The sequence below is a fragment of the Phyllobates terribilis genome, unplaced genomic scaffold (genome assembly GCF_046119375.1).
Source record: "Phyllobates terribilis strain yellow unplaced genomic scaffold, ASM4611937v1 Scaffold_7__3_contigs__length_470593459, whole genome shotgun sequence".
Taxonomy (NCBI): Eukaryota; Metazoa; Chordata; class Amphibia; order Anura; family Dendrobatidae; genus Phyllobates; species Phyllobates terribilis.
Genome location: NW_027362767.1, coordinates 428,834,221 through 428,852,086, shown reverse-complemented (window position 1 = coordinate 428,852,086; position 17,866 = coordinate 428,834,221). Strand labels below are relative to the sequence as shown.

The window sequence follows — 17,866 nt, the reverse complement described above, 5'->3', positions numbered from 1 at the left end:
GTGACATTTGGGGTTTGCACTAAACACCTAATGTCCGCTGCTGAACTCCAAACACTGACTTCTCCTGGAAATATCCTCTATAAATATCCGGGATCCTCTATAGAATTAGGGTAATGTACTTACATGGAACAAATACTGACAAATGAAATGGTAAGGTAACCAAGCAGCAATGCGTTTAATAGCTTTTCTTGCGTCTCCTTATGATGGATACCGCGAATACACATGTTCCTGATGTGGGCACACGCGATTGGTTCCTAGGTAGGGACCGTGCGATTGGCCGGATTGAATGCGCTTCAGTACAGGGTCTGGTGAGGGTCACACCCCGATGCTGACTGTTAGCGGGCTCTGATATCATTATAGCCGTGTATGCACCGGACCGCCCTGTAGGGTCAGCTGGGCGCTTAATCCTGTCATTTAGGACTGAAACCAAACAATATAAATAGGGGATGTGCATAACACAGGTGTGCTTTATAGGCATTAATGGCACAATGCAATATTCCTCAAATACACAATGAGAGGGAATTAGAGCAATAATATCAGACTAATCTCTTATTAGCAGTAGATTATCACCCAGGTTAACCTTAGCAGTAATAAGATACCTTGGCATAACTCTGCTGCGATGTTATAGACCGGAAAAACTACAATGTAGAATTATGTGTTGGCATAAATATTATGACCAAATGAATAGGACACGTGTATTATTACCCTGTATCAGTATCCACAATATGACCCTGCTATGTGCAGTCGGCTATAGTGGATGGACTGTATATCGCACACTCCAAAGACCTACAGATAAGGAATCGAGATTGTGAGCCCCAATGGGGACAGCGATGATGTCTAAAGCACTGTGGAATTAATGGCTCTATATAAGGGAGTAAAATAAATCTAGTAATAAGAGAAAATGTAAATTATATATCCTTTATTAAGATGCATGTATTGATGTGCTTGTATGCTTCCTTCCTCTTCTGCAGGAAAACATTTGGCGCAGGACCCGGCGGTGACATTAGACGACGGCCGGACGATGTTTTGTAGTGACGGGCAGTATAAGGATGTACATTTTGATGTGTAGTGATGGTTTTTTTTTATTTCTTTCCATTGTGGTCAGCCTCAGATATACTTTTTGTTACCATTTTGCTTTATTGTAATTTTGCTGCCGAAATATCATTTCTACCAATGTGAATTGTAACGAGGTAGAGTCTTGCTTTTCCCTCCTCTTCCCATATTCTCTTTATTGTAGTCAAGACGCTCTTTTCTTTCTCCTCGGTGACTGTACGAGCTCCGCTTCCTATGTGTTCAGTTATTTTTTGTTATAACGATACCTGGGGCCATTTACAACCTGCAGAACGGCACAAACACCAACATTCAGCTGTAACTGCACCGGCGGCTGACATTGTACATGTGCCCTCCGTGGTCAGGCCATGTGCCGGTATGAAAAACGTACATGTATTAACCAGGGTGGACAGAACTGGGGCCATAGATAAAAAAACAAACATGCCGTCATACCAAAGAGATGTGCTGACGTCTGGCGCCGTAGTTATAACCCACAGTAGTGGTTCTTTGAAGAACCAGTAACATCAGAAGTGGAAAGGACACCGACAGTAAGAGATCCATGGAGAAAACTAGAACCACAAGGTGAGATCCCGATAACCCGTGTGTGAGGAGCTAGGAGAGGCGACGGGCGCTCCAGAATCGGGGAAACACTAGCAGCGCCATATTCACTGTAATATATACCAGAAGGTGTTATAAATTAGAGCAGAAATATTAGGGGCAGCTCACACCAGGGACCTTTCATGAAGACTGGTAGAGGAACTCCAGCCTTAATGGATCGGTCCTAGTGTATTTTGGAGTTGGCAAAGGCCGGTATATCGGCAGGAGACACACAAGGGTTTTATTGTAACAGTTATTAATACAAAGCGATGATGGTTCAGGTAACGTACCGTTCAGTGGCCAGAGGCACCATCAGATAATTTTTTTTTATTATTATTATTAAAATGAGTGTGGGTTATCTTAACCCTTACATTTATTGCCTCTTATTAAGTCTTTTATGTTGGCAGCCATTGGCCGACCCGTCTGTCCGCTCAGGATCTCTCCTGGTTTCCGGTGTGTTCTCACCTATTCGGACTCGTCGTGTATGGAGTAAACTTTGGTGTGTTATAAATTTTTAATATTGCGTAATAACTAAACTTCACAATAAGGCACAACCAATATAAGAGGATTAGTGCCAGCATTGCACTGAGGACGGAGGGGGCGACTGGGGATTGTCAGCGAGTTCTTGTACAGCGGAGATCTTATCTGATTAATGTGGCGCTCGCATGGACACATTTTATGATTAATTATTAGACCCGGTTCAGTAATAATTGCACTTAATCTGATGTAAGTGATCAGCCGCGGTATAGGGAGGCGATAGGCGGTGAGACGTGCTGCGGGTACATAGGGCGGATGTGCTGGGCCTGCAGGTGTAAATCGCCCCAGTGTAAGGAAATAAAGTCGTTCACTTTTTGTTCTGTGCTTTTGAATAGTGTCGTGTCTTGTAATCAGTTTTACAAAAATAAAATGTCAAGTTAATTTTTCCTCCTCGTTGAATTATTTCCTCCTTTTACTGTATAGGTTTTATTATATTAAGGTCCGGGCTGTAGTCACAGGTCTGCAGCCTTTATGGCTGAGATTCTCCAGCAGGTAAAACTAAGTTTTGAGGTGTTTAGTGATGAAATTTAGTGCCGACTCCATTTCTTCACCATTGTACAGGATGGAGATGATGCCTTGTGATAAAATCCCCCTATAAATATGAGCGATGTCTGCGGAGACCTCGCTGTAAGGATGACCCCTCCGGCACCTCGTCATTACTGCCGTACATTAATGGCACATTTCTGCAAGGGTAAAATTGTTTGAAAAGTAAGAGGTGATTCTTATATACTTTCAATCGCTGAATTCAGTAAAAATATTTAAAAAATTCCATCATGTACAGTTTTTTTCACAAACATGGACTCCATAGGCTTCTTTTCTGCACCGTACTCTGACCCATTTTTCCGTAACCTTTGGTGGATGATTTTGGTGTCATCAGATTGGTTAGAAATTAATAGACACTGTACTGCGATTGGCTGCTGTGGGCAGAGAAGATGTTCTTAAAGGGGTTGTCCGGTCAAAAATGACAAGTCTGCAGTCACTGTGTATGAAGGCCGACTTTTGAATCCCCCCCCCCCCCCCCAGTGCAGGCACTGTGTGCTGTGGAAATTCCCCGGTTTCTGAGCCGGGACCGGCGGGTATGTATGAGTTATACATACTTCCGGCCAGAGCCCGACTAGTGGGCATGGTCTCGCTCCATTAAGTGTGGTCATGCCCACTGCTCGGGCTCTGGCCAGGAGTATGTATAACTCATACATACCCGCCGGTCCCGGCTCAGAAACCGGGGAATCCCCCTTCCTCCCCAAGCACACAGTGCCTGCGCTGGGGGAATTCATAAGTCTGCAGTCACACAGTGACTTCAGACTTGTCATTTTGGGCCAGACAACCAATATAGTGTGTTCTGTTTGTGTAGAAGAACTACAACAGTGGTCTAAAGGGAAGAAAGAGCTTTCATTTGGCGTGACTATGATCTGGAGGGAACCTTGTAGGTGGAGGGATTCAACCTTAAAAATAAGGAGATTATATACCCGGACCTCCCGTCAGCGCGTCTCCCTGTGTCTCACGGTCCTGGAATACCTGTCTTTTCACCTCTGGAGAAACTTTAAGATGCACCTGATTCAGGACCTGAAGAGCAGGATTCTGATGAAGGCTTTCACACTAGTCCCAATGAGCCACAGATTTTTTCACAGCTCAAATTAAATGTTTTACAGTGGCATGTAAAAGTTTGGGCACCCCTGCTCAAAATTACTGTTATTGTGAACAGTTAAGCAAGTAGAAGACAAAATGATCTCTAAAAGGCCTAAAGTTAAAGATGACACATTTACTTTTGTATTTTAGGGGGAAAAAAAATACCATATTTTGCACACTATAAGACGCACCCCAAATATTGGGGTCGAAAAAAGGTTTTAAATAAACTGGTGATGCATCTTACAATTTGTTTTAACGGTGGCTTACCTGGGGGTGGCTGCGGTGGAACGGGGGTCACAGGAGGCAGGGTCGCCACAACCGAACACAAGTCGTACAATGTACCACAACTCTGGAGCTGTGGTACATTGTTCAACTGTTCAGAGACACCTGCACAAATATGATCTTCATGGAAGAGTCATCAGAAGAAAACTTCTCCTGCGTCCTCGCCATAAAATTCAGCGTCAGAAGTATGCAAAAGAACATCTAAACAAGCCTGATACATTTTGGAAACAAGTCCTATGGGCCAATGAGGTTAAAATAGAACTCTTTTTCCACAATGATCAAAGGTATGTGTGGAGAAAAAGGGGCACAGAATTTCAGGATAAGAACATCTCACCAACCATTAAGCATGGGGGTGGACAATTATGCTTTGGCGTTGTGTTGCAGCCAATGGCACGGGGAACATTTCACAGGTAGAGAGATGTACAATAAAAAAATTATAATGTACTGTTTAAGCCAGAAAAATTAATGTAAATACTTTTATTGCCGAAAAATGGCAAAAGTATTCTTGGTAATGATATCTTGATTGGCTAACCAGAAAAAAAATATATTTGCAAGCTTTCAGAGCACAGAGGTTCCTTCAGGCCCGTTTACAAATGAATTAGGACAAGAGCACAACATTTAAGAGATATGGGACATTTGTTCATGAGATGGAAGGGGTGATGCCTCCTAAAGATAAGCCAAGGAAATCCAAATTTGAAGTTTTTGTTACAAATGGAGAGGCAGTGGGAAAGTTCCTTTAGTTAACAAGTCTGGTGGGGGTGGGAACTGTGACTCACTACATGGACATACTGATAAGGATGTTCAATTCTTTGTCAATAGGACTGAATTTAACTCCTAGATTTATGACTCGCTATATGGACACAGTTCACACCTCCACTGAAAGGACTCCAGATAACTAAAGGACCTTTCCCACTGCCTCTCCATTCCTAACAAAAACCCTAATTTGATTTTCTTGGCATATCTTTAGGAGGCATCACCCCTTCCACCTCAAGAACAAATGTCCTGTTGTAATATCTCTTGAATGTTGTGTTTATTCATTTGAGTCCATCGTGGAAGACATGCTGAAACGTTTCAAAGCCTTGGGTTGTCTGATGAATTTGCTGGTTGCTTCACAGAGAAGATCTGCAGGCTTTCTATAAGAGACAAGGGATCAAGAGAAAAGGAATTGTAATTAATTTCCAATAACGTTGCAAAATTTAATATTCAATATTGTTATATATAATATTGTGTACATTTTTGGCTGCAATAAAGATTTTTCTTGTTCATCTCGCTTGTACATAATTTCACGCATGTTTTGTGCAAAATCCATACATGATGGATAAACCTGCCTGACGAAGGAGACCCTGTGCTCTGAAAGCTTGCAAATATCTTTTTTTTCTGATTCAGCCAATAAAGGTATCAATCTGAGAATACTTTTGTCATTTTTTGGGCATAAAAGTATTTACAACGAGTAAAGAGAAGAATGGATTCAATAAAATTTCAACAAATTCTTGATGCAAACATAATACCATCTATAAAAAAAAGATGAAGTTTAAAAGAGGATGATTGTACAAATGGATAATGATCCTAAACACAGGTCAAAATCCACAATAGACGACCTCAGAAAATGCCAGCTGAAGTTTTTACAGTGGCCCTCACATTCCCCTGATCTCAACATCGTTGAAAATCTGTGGCTAGACCGCAAAATAGCAGAGCATGCAAGACGCCCCAGGAATCTCACAGAAATTGGAAGAATTTTCCAAAAATGAATGGATGAAAATCCCTCAAACAAGAATTGAAAGACTCTTGCGGGCTACAAAAAGTGTTTACAAGCTGTGATACTATCAAAAGGGAGTGCTACTAGGTAGGCTCTAGACAAGTGTTTCCCAAACTCCAGTCCTCATGGCCCCCCACAGGTCATGCTTTCAGGATTTCCATAATGTTGCAGGAGTGAAAGAATTGCTGATGCCTTCATGATACTTCCACCACTTGTGCAATACTAAGGAAATCCTGAAAACATGACCTGCTGGGGTCCATGAGGACTGGAGTTTGGGAAACACTGCTCTAGACTAAAGGAAAAGAACCTGCTCAATCCTGGTACATATTTTTCATGCTACAATAGCAGAAAAAAGCTAATTTCTTCCATACTTTTCTCAAGGCTTTGCTCTAGTGTATTGCATTGATGTTCCTGGGTTGATGGAAAAATTTAACATTGAGTACAATGTGAGCGAGTGGAGACTTTTTATTGATTCATCCAAAAAAGAAAAAGTCTGAATGCTGTGCTACTGCACAATGGCAGCAAATGTGCTTCAGTGCCTGTAGGGCATTCTGTGCACTTGGAGGAAATCTGAGAATGTAAACTTTATTCTCACGAAACTTCACTACAAGGATCAAAGATGGTCAATATGTGGTGATCTGAAAGTTCTCTCTTTGCTCCTTGGGCAGCAAGGAGGATACACGAAGTACCCATGCTTTTTATGTGAATGGTACAGCTGGGAAAGGACTCATCACTGGAGCCAAAAAGTTGGCCAACGAGAAGATCTTTGCATCCTGGACTCAAGAACATAGTTGCAGAAAGTTTAGTTGATCCCACTAAAGTTCTCCTGCCAGCACTCCACATTAAGCCTGGACTGATGAAGCAGTTTGTGAATGTTCTACTAAAAGAAGGAGACACTTTTAAGTACCTGTGTAACAAGTTTCAGGGACTGTCTGAAGCAAAACTGAAGGAAGCCATTTTTGTGGGTCCGGATATTCGGAAACTCATGAAGAGCGACGTGTTTGAAATAAAAATGAAAGCTGTTGAGTAAAGGGCTTGGGATTTTTTAAGAAGTCTTGAAGAATTTTCTAGGTAACAACAAAGATCCAAAATTTAAGTGCCTCATGGAGAACATGCTGAAACGTTTCAACGCCTTGGGTTGTCTGATGAATTTGAATGACATTTTTTTACATTCCTATTTGTCTACTTTCCTAAAAACCTTGGTTAGTAAAGAGAGAGATTTCATCAGGAGATCAAGGAGATGGAACGATGATACCAAGGTAGCTGGAACGTGAACATGATGGGGGACGCCTGCCGGATGCTTCACAGGGAAGGTCCGCAGTCTTCTATAAAAGAAAAGGGATCAAGAGAAGCTTTGGAAAGGAAAAGGCACAAGAATTAATTTCCAATAAAGGTTTTTCTTGTTCATCTCCCTTGTATGTAATTTCACGTGTGTTTTGTGCAAAATCCATACATGATGGTTAAATATAGATTATTTTTTTAAAAAAAGGGTAATAACATAAGAATCAGTCATTTGGATTTGAAACAATTTTCATAAACCCACATTTTGCATACAATTATAATCGATGGAACTTGCATTCGTAGGATCGCTCATTACCGATCACTGACCTGTGTAGTTACTGTTGCCCTTTACATTATGTGTTTGGGGCTTCCCTGCTCTTACTTTTAGGGTAAGTACAGACAAAGGTGTGCAAAACATAGGACCAATGCAATTTAGTGTGCTAGTTCACATGTACCAATTAGTGTGTGAAAAGAATAAAAAAATTGCAGCATGCACTACACTGCTCTGTATTCTGCATCAGATCACTAAATATTATTGGGCTGCCCATTTACGTAGAATTCCCTCGCGGGCCTCACGCTGGGCGTAGAATAAATGGACGGAGATAAAGAAACTGGTCGGCACCGATCCATCCAAATTCACTTCTGGTCGTCCAATCCTATTAAACTAATGGCCCCAACTTTAGGTCCCATTCAATTTGCGAGGGATATTTGGTTTACATGCAGGAAACGCTTTGGATAAGCTCCTTGAATTCTCCAATGGTCTCTTTCATTATTCAACTCTTATTACCCAATTTTTCTAATCCGGCAATGGTCCACCCTTGGATTTCGGCAGGACTCTTCAGATATACGGATATTGTGGATAGGGACACATTGGAAATTCTAACATTTTACTTCATCAAATCTAAATTTCCAATTACCAATTGAGAATTTTTCCAATATTTGCAAACCAAAGATCTTGCCTCATCTCTTTACGGATCGGCCAAAGTATCCAGTCCAACTGAGTTCGAAATAATGTGTAAAAGAAGCCCCTGAACTAAGGGATTGATATCTAGTATCTATAGTATCCTTACTGCCTTCTCAAGCATTCCTACATGGCTAGATGGGAGAGGATCTTGAATAGGGATAGTTCACCCCAATGTTGGCAGACTATCTGGAACAAGGTGGCTAATGCCTCCATATGTACATTGTACAAGGAGAACCAGTACAAAATATTAATGTTCTGGTATCATACTCCGGAACTCTTGCATAAACGTAATCCTCAGCTTCCGGGTGTCTGTTGGCGCTGTGGTTCCCCGGGAGGCTCTCCGTTTCATATCTTTTGGACCTGCAAAATGATTATAGGATTTTGGGAATCAGTCAGGTCTCTCCTTCAGAAGGTATTATTCACTGACCTCCCCTTTGATCCACTTGTGTACCTGCTAAATGTCACCCCCAAGGGAAAGGGTAAAAACTCCTCTAAACTGTTACTTCATATGACAGCAGCCAGGTGGTTATTTGCTTTATACTGGAAGAAGGTTGCCCCCCGCCTCTCGTAGGGAACTCCTAACTAGGAGAGTAGAGATCAGGAGGAAGGAATACATGACAGCCACTCTAAATGATGGAATACCTTTATTTGACACAATTTGGGCCCCTTGGGACTACTACTGGGCGCAACACAATAGCTGATTGGTATATATTGTCCTTCCCTCTCCCCTCTATGTTTCTGTCTTTGTCTTTTGTCAAATAGTCTGTATAGGTATAAGATGAAAACATCAAAGTTCTTGATGGTTTGGAAGAACTTTAGTGAATGCGGGAAGTCATTGGGGAGGGGGGCTAGAGAGCTAGTTTACGGGTTCGTCCCATCCTGACCCTTATGTCTGGACTAAATATCACCTCTAAGACAAAAGAAGGTCTTCTCAGTTATATGTATGTCTTTATTTCAACTTTTCAAATCATTTGATATGCTATTGTTGATTGTTATATTTTATATTTTAATAAAAATTTACAGTTTAAAAAAAAAGCCCATGCAGGTCACCATTCCTATGTTGCACTTTTTTTTTTTGTTCACAGATCCAAAAAAATGGGCGATTTTGCATAAACTGATCTGATCCTGACCTTAGTTACATTATTACATAGATCTTAGTCCTGATGAGGCTGATGAGCTTATTTTAGAAATCCATGCGATAATGACTTTATAATCCTGACATGAATACGAACATCTAGAGGTCACCCATAGCCACACTGATAAAAGGACAATTTTAATGTCGGGAGGGAAAAATCTTAAAAACATACAACCATTCTGCCACTGATTTTTTATTTTTTTCAAAGCAAAAAAAAAAGGGTGTATAAGTTATGCATTATACAGATACCTGTAATATATACTGTATACACACTAAGTATCAAGCCTGTTGCAAAATGACAGAGCAACTATTTAATTTATAACCTAATAGTTTTCAGCATGGAAATATTTGCTGCCTTATATTATGTTATATATTTTTTTGTCTTTTCCAACTGAGAACGTTTTCTGGTGTTTTACTACCGCTGTGATCCCGTAGCATAAGGAACAAATAAGAGGACCCCGTGTGAGCAGAGACATAATCCCTTCCTCACAATGGCCTGTAGATGGCGCCTCTCCACCACACACGTTAATAGTTGGGTTTTGCAAATGTTCTAAAATCACCATGAACACTTCGCACCTCCTCATACTTTTTCAGGTTGAAAGTAGAAATAAGTCCATCAAGCCATAACTATGTTGATCCAGATGAGGGCATAGATGTTAATAGCTGCATATAAGCGAAAAAAATCCTTCCCAACTCCGCATACGGCCATTAGTCTACTTCCTTGGATCAACCTCCTGTCCCAGAATCTAGTACCCATAACCTGTGATAATATATCATTAAGAAAGGCGTCCAGGCCTCCTTGAACATTTTTTTAGTTTACCCACCACAACGTCATGTGGCAGAGAGTTCCATAATTTCACTGCTCTTACCATAAAGAATCCACATTCTCACTGCTCGTACAGTAAAGAATCCACATTCCCACTGCTTGTACAGTAAAGAATCCACATTCCCACTGCTCGTACAGTAAAGAATCCACATTCTCACTGCTCGTACAGTAAAGAATCCACATTCCCACTGCTCGTACAGTAAGGAATCGCGATCTGTGATTATGATTAAACCTTCCCTGTAGAAATAGAGGATGCCCCCATTCGCCTGTCGCAGGTCTAAGTATAAAAAGCTCCTACAGATCTCTGTACCATCCCCCCATATATTTATACATTGTAGTAAGATTGCCCCTCAGCCCTCATTCTACCAAACTGAATAGCCCCCAGTCTGATAACCCGTTTTCTGTAGTCCCCCATTCCCTGGAAGGGAACCTGTCACCAGTTTTATCATATATCAACTGAAACTGTGCACAGAAATCGCAGCTCGCACCTGCGCACTATGCTTCGACCTACTCTGGGCGCGTGCGCACCTATGTTTTCAGCTCTGCCCGCAGCAGATTTCACCCGGCAATGTGGGTGATGCGAAGCGTCTTGAGTGTCAATTAGTGAAGGAGAGCGAGCAGCAGCTGGGGGGAGGAATGGAGAAGCCTGAAACCAGGCCCATCGGATCGGACTGACCCTATTACCATACAACGCGGGAGAACTTAAAAAAGTTTTTGGGGGTATACAGGGGGAGTCAGGAGGTTTTATCAGCATTTATGGAATGTAGCGCAGGCGCTAGCGCTGCATAAGGTGATAGTTTTAGTTCATATAGGACAAAACTGGTGATAGGTTCCCTTTACTATCCTCCTTCTTCTCCTCTCGCTACCTCAAGCTCAATGTGGACAAATCTGAACTCATCATCTTTCTCCCATCTCGCATATCTTCCCCACCTGATCTTTCTGTAATGCACACGCCCGGGCTGAGCGGCGTGTGCGTGTGATTCCACTGGACCGTGCCGGAGAGTGAATGCCTGGAGGGGTGTAACTAGGTATTCACCCGATCCGACCAGGGTCGCACGACGGCATACGACGCCAGTGCACCCAGGAGGAACCGAGCAGAGGGACCAGGTGCTACTCCAGGACAGACCCCGGACACGGCTGTTGACCCACACAGGGGAATACAGGAACAGACTGGTTAGGCTGGCACACAGACTGGTGGGAATAGACAGGCACGACTGGTATGCGGGCAGGCGGGTATGCAGGCAGGGGGGTACAGGCAAGCACGGCTAGAGTGCAGACAGGAAGGCACTAGCAGGTAGGAACACAGGCGGGATAGGACCCAGTACACACTGGGACTCTGGAACAGAACCACAGATGTGGCAGACAAACACAGCAGAGTGAGGCCGCCCAGAGAGGTGAGCGAGAGCAGGGCAGGACGAGACCGCCTGGAGCGGTGAGTAAGAGCAGAGCAGGACGAGACCGCCTGGAGCGGTGAGCAAGAGCAGAGCAGGACGAGACCGCCTGGAGCGGTGAGCAAGAGCAGAGCAGGACGAGACCGCCTGGAGCGGTGAGCAAGAGCAGAGCAGGACGAGACCGCCTGGAGCGGTGAGCAAGAGCAGAGCAGGACGAGACCGCCTGGAGCGGTGAGCAAGAGCAGAGCAGGACGAGACCGCCTGGAGCGGTGAGCAAGAGCAGAGCAGGACGAGGCCGCCTGGAGCGGTGAGCAAGAGCAGAGCAGGACGAGACCGCCTGGAGCGGTGAGCAAGAGCAGAGCAGGACGAGGCCGCCTGGAGCGGTGAGCAAGAGCAGAGCAGGACGAGACCGCCTGGAGCGGTGAGCAAGGGAGACAGAGCAGAGCGAGACTGAGCAGGGGGAACAGGGCTCTGTTCACACGGAACAGACAGGAAGGGAAAGGCAGAGCCAGACACCCACAAGGTACCTGCAGTGAAGAAGCGAGTGGACCACAAACACACAAACGGGAGTACAGAGAGAACAAGCAGGAGTTAGGTACGAGTTCAGACTCTGCAGAAAAAGGAAAGGAATGGACATAGAGGCAAAACAGGTAAAGGATAGGAGAGAGTTCAGACTGGAACTGAGTGTGCGGAAGAGACCGAAACTGCAGCGGGATACAGGAGCGGGTCTGGGAATACGGCCCCCAGAGAGGCGGGACGAACAGGCAAGGAGCGTGTTCAGACAGGACAGACAAGATACAGGAGCGGGTCTAGGTAATCGGCCCCTAGAAGGCGGGAGGAACAGGCTAGGAGCGTGTTCAGACAGGACAGACAAGATACAGGAGCGGGTCTAGGTAATCGGCCCCTAGAAGGCGGGAGGAACAGGCTAGGAGCGTGTTCAGACAGGACAGACAAGATACAGGAGCGGGTCTAGGTAATCGGCCCCTAGAAGGCGGGAGGAACAGGCTAGGAGCGTGTTCAGACAGGACAGACAAGATACAGGAGCGGGTCTAGGTAATCGGCCCCTAGAAGGCGGGAGGAACAGGCTAGGAGCGTGTTCAGACAGGACAGACAAGATACAGGAGCGGGTCTAGGTAATCGGCCCCTAGAAGGCGGGAGGAACAGGCTAGGAGCGTGTTCAGACAAGACAGACAAGATACAGGAGCGGGTCTAGGTAATCGGCCCCTAGAAGGCGGGAGGAACAGGCTAGGAGCGTGTTCAGACAGGCCTGGAAATACAGCCTCCAGGATAGACAGACAAGAGAACACAGAACGGGACCTGGCACCTTCAGAGTGCAAGCACACACTGAATGAAAACACAATGCTCAGGCAGGGATTGATTGGAGCAGCTGGGTTATATACCAGGTGACAGACAGCAATAGGCTGAGGACGCACAAGGGGTGTGACCCACAGCAGGTACAAAAAGCAGGAAGTGATCGGGCGCCGCCCTTAAGCAGCAGAAACAGACACAAACAGACAGCATGGAGGGAAGCCAGAGAGACATTCTGGACTGGAGATCAAGTGCGCGCTCTTGCACAGTGGGAGATGGACCACCATGCAAGGGCGCCGCCAGGTATGTTACAGTACCCCCCCCCTTACGCCCCCTCTTCTTCAGGCCTGCCAGAATCTTCCGCAGGGAATTCGAGGGCCAATCCTTCACTTCAAGGAGATCACTCCCACTGTCCACAGGAAAAACTGGTCTCATCTGGTTAGCTAGGATGCTACCTCCTATCCAGCCATCCTCAGCAACAGACGAAACGGGTGGAGTACCAGGAACAGCACACAAGGAAGTCTCTCTCCACATATTTTCAGGTGGCACCCCAGAGGGTACAGGAGACAACTGGAAGTCCTCCACCGGGTTGGAGGGGAGCAGAGACTTGGGGGTAAACTCTGCTTCGAGGTACATCTTGACAAGCTCACAGGAAGAAATAGACGGGTTATCGGGTACAGGATGAGGAAAAGTCACTGTCTCTTTGTTATCTGGTGGTACCCCGGAGGATTCAGGAAACAACTGGAGGTCCTCCGCCGGGTCAGAAGAGTGCAGAGGCTCGGAGACAACATCTGCTTCAGAGTACACTAGGTCGGACTCACTGGACGAAGCAGGCGAGGTATCGGGTACCGAGTATAGGAAAGTCTCTGTCCTTTCGCTACCAGGTGGCACCCCGAAGGGTTTCGGAGACAACTGGAGGTCCTCCGCCCGGTCGGAGGGGTGTAGAGACTCGGGAGTAACCTCTGCTTCGGAGTACACTAGGTTGGACTTACTGGACGAAGCGAGCGAGGTATCAGGTACAGAGTATAGGAGAGTCTCTGTCCTTTCGCTACCAGGTAGCACCCCGAAGGGTTCTGGAGACAACTGGAGGTCCTCCGCCTGGTCGGAGGGGTGTAGAGACTCGGGGGAAACTACCACTTTGGGGTACCCATTGTCAGGCTCACAGGACGGAGCGGACAAAGTATCGAGTACCAGGTGTAGAGAAGTCTCTCTCCATTTGTCATCGAGTGGTATCCCGGAGGATTCAGGAGGCAACTGGGGGTCCTCCGCCAGGTAGTAGAGGTGCACAGACTCTGAGGTAATCACAGCTTCGGAGCATCCTTGGACATGCACACCGGTTAAAGTGGGTGAAGCATCTGATGCCGGGTGCAGGAAGTTCTCCTGTGTGGAGTCTGGATGGGCAGTAGTCTCTTCGGGCAGGAGAACTGGTGCACTACCCACGCACATTACCCGTTGGGGCTTCTCCAGGATACAGGGAGATGAAGCTTCAGTAGGGACTTCAAGGTTGGTGTCAGGAGGTCTCAGGGAGGACAGACCCTGGCGTGACGGCTTGCCTCTACGTCTAGCACGTCTGGACTGCCTCTTGAGGTTGGGAGAAGTATTCCGGAGAGCGTAGTCACCCTGTGAGGATTCTGGGTGGACAGTAGTCTCATTGGGCTGGAGGACTATTGCGCTACCCACACACATTACCCATCGGGGCTGCTCCTGGATATTGGGAAGTGAAGCTTCAGCAGGAGCCTCTGGGTTAGGATCATCGAAGACCATTAGAAAGGCCACCAGGAAGGCCATTATGTCCAGGACGATAGGATCCTGTGTTTCCCATAGGGGGTTGATCCATTCCAAGGCATCACCCGCTAGGTTAGACATAATGAATGCCACCTTAACCCGATCGGTGGGAAAACATAGAGGGTAGAACTTGAAGTGTAGCATGCATTGCTCCACAAATGCACGACTTTGTCTTGGATCCCCATAGTAATGTGGCGGATCCGCAGGAACGAGAGCAGATAGATCCATCTGGACGGGTGCGTAATTAGCCAGGAACTCAGCTAGAGAAAAAAAAATTGTATTTATTTATTTTTAATGCATGTATTCGCTGGAAAACGTCTCAGAGAGCGAAGGCCGTGGGGCTCAACGGGAACCATGGCCTGAGCATGCTGTAATGCACACGCCCGGGCTGAGCGGTGTGTGCGTGTGATTCCACTGGACCGTGCCGGAGAGTGAATGCCTGGAGGGGCGTAACTAGGTATTCACCCGATCCGACCAGGGTCGCACGACAGCATACGACGCCAGTGCACCCAGGAGGAACCGAGCAGAGGGACCAGGTGCTACTCCAGGACAGACCCCAGACACGGCTGTTGACCCACACAGGGGAATACAGGAACAGACTGGTTAGGCTGGCACACAGACTGGTGGGAATAGGCAGGCACGACTGGTATGCGGGCAGGCGGGTATGCAGGCAGGGGGGTACAGGCAAGCACGGCTAGAGTGCAGACAGGAAGGCACTAGCAGGTAGGAACACAGGCGGGATAGGACCCAGTACACACTGGGACTCTGGAACAGAACCACAGATGTGGCAGACAAACACAGCAGAGTGAGGCCGCCCAGAGAGGTGAGCGAGAGCAGGGCAGGACGAGACCGCCTGGAGCGGTGAGTAAGAGCAGAGCAGGACAAGACCGCCTGGAGCGGTGAGCAAGAGCAGAGCAGGACGAGACCGCCTGGAGCGGTGAGCAAGAGCAGAGCAGGACGAGACCGCCTGGAGCGGTGAGCAAGGGCAGAGCAGGACGAGACCGCCTGGAGCGGTGAGCAAGAGCAGAGCAGGACGAGACCGCCTGGAGCGGTGAGCAAGAGCAGAGCAGGACGAGACCGCCTGGAGCGGTGAGCAAGAGCAGAGCAGGACGAGGCCGCCTGGAGCGGTGAGCAAGAGCAGAGCAGGACGAGACCGCCTGGAGCGGTGAGCAAGAGCAGAGCAGGACGAGGCCGCCTGGAGCGGTGAGCAAGAGCAGAGCAGGACGAGACCGCCTGGAGCGGTGAGCAAGAGCAGATCAGGACGAGGCCGCCTGGAGCGGTGAGCAAGAGCAGAGCAGGACGAGACCGCCTGGAGCGGTGAGCAAGAGCAGAGCAGGACGAGACCGCCTGGAGCGGTGAGCAAGGGAGACAGAGCAGAGCGAGACTGAGCAGGGGGAACAGGGCTCTGTTCACACGGAACAGACAGGAAGGGAAAGGCAGAGCCAGACACCCACAAGGTACCTGCAGTGAAGAAGCGAGTGGACCACAAACACACAAACGGGAGTACAGAGACAACAAGCAGGAGTTAGGTACGAGTTCAGACTCTGCAGAAAAAGGAAAGGAATGGACATAGAGGCAAAACAGGTAAAGGATAGGAGAGAGTTCAGACTGGAACTGAGTGTGCGGAAGAGACCGAAACTGCAGCGGGATACAGGAGCGGGTCTGGGAATACGGCCCCCAGAGAGGCGGGACGAACAGGCAAGGAGCGTGTTCAGACAGGACAGACAAGATACAGGAGCGGGTCTAGGTAATCGGCCCCTAGAAGGCGGGAGGAACAGGCTAGGAGCGTGTTCAGACAGGATAGACAAGATACAGGAGCGGGTCTAGGTAATCGGCCCCTAGAAGGCGGGAGGAACAGGCTAGGAGCGTGTTCAGACAGGACAGACAAGATACAGGAGCGGGTCTAGGTAATCGGCCCCTAGAAGGCGGGAGGAACAGGCTAGGAGCGTGTTCAGACAGGACAGACAAGATACAGGAGCGGGTCTAGGTAATCGGCCCCTAGAAGGCGGGAGGAACAGGCTAGGAGCGTGTTCAGACAGGACAGACAAGATACAGGAGCGGGTCTAGGTAATCGGCCCCTAGAAGGCGGGAGGAACAGGCTAGGAGCGTGTTCAGACAAGACAGACAAGATACAGGAGCGGGTCTAGGTAATCGGCCCCTAGAAGGCGGGAGGAACAGGCTAGGAGCGTGTTCAGACAGGCCTGGAAATACAGCCTCCAGGATAGACAGACAAGAGAACACAGAACGGGACCTGGCACATTCAGAGTGCAAGCACACACTGAATGAAAACACAATGCTCAGGCAGGGATTGATTGGAGCAGCTGGGTTATATACCAGGTGACAGACAGCAATAGGCTGAGGACGCACAAGGGGTGTGACCCACAGCAGGTACAAAAAGCAGAAAGTGATCGGGCGCCGCCCTTAAGCAGCAGAAACAGACACAAACAGACAGCATGGAGGGAAGCCAGAGAGACATTCTGGACTGGAGATCAAGTGCGTGCTCTTGCACAGTGGGAGATGGACCACCATGCAAGGGCGCCGCCAGGTATGTTACACTTTCTATCACAATAAATGACATCACACGTTCCCCTGCACTGGCAGTCCGCTGCCTCGGAGTAACCCTTGACTCTGCCCTGTCCTTCAAACCCCACATCCAAGCTCTCGCCACCTCCTGTCGCCTCCAGCTCAAAAATATTTCCAGAATCCGTCCTTTCCTCAACCCTCAATCTACTAAACTGCTTGTGCATGCCCTCATCATCTCCCGCCTCAACTACTGCAACACCCTCCTCTGTGGCCTACCTGCTAATATTCTCGCACCTCTCCAGTCCATCCTCAACTTTGCTGTCCGACTAATCTAATCCATCTCTCTCCTCCCTACTCCTTCGCTTCTCCCCTTTGCAAATCCCTTCAAACTACTAACACTGACCTACAAAGTCATCCATAACCTCTCTCCTCCATACATCTCTGAACTAATCTCCCGATATATTCCCTTATGTAACTCCGGTCCTCCCAAGACCTCCTTCTCTCCTCCACACTTAATCGTTCCTCACGCAATCGCCTCCAAGATTTCTCCCGAATATCCCCCATCCTATGGAATTCTGTGCCTCAACACGTCCGATTATCCTCCACATCCAGATCCTTCAGATAGAACCTGAAAACCCATCTCTTCAAACAAGCTTACAGCCGGCCATGACCTTGCTTGCTGCCACCCCAATAATACCGGAACTACTGCAACCCCCCAATCTACGGTCTCCTTCCCCACCATCCTATAGAATGTAAGCCCACAAGGGCAGGGTCCTCTTTCCTCTGTACGAGTCTATCATGTTAT

At 47.3% G+C, this 17,866-nt stretch overlaps 1 protein-coding gene across 3 annotated transcripts in view; it reads left to right on the top strand.

Annotated features, from left to right (window-relative positions):
- The window catches only part of LOC141155209 (uncharacterized), a 29,967-nt gene extending 27,402 nt beyond the window's left edge, over positions 1-2,565 (top strand). For all 3 annotated transcript variants that reach the window (XM_073641960.1, XM_073641961.1, XM_073641959.1), the window contains exon 9: positions 972-2,565. The gene's annotated coding sequence lies outside the window, so the exon portion shown is untranslated. The remainder of the gene's footprint in view (positions 1-971) is intronic.
- The last annotated feature ends 15,301 nt before the right edge of the window (positions 2,566-17,866 follow it).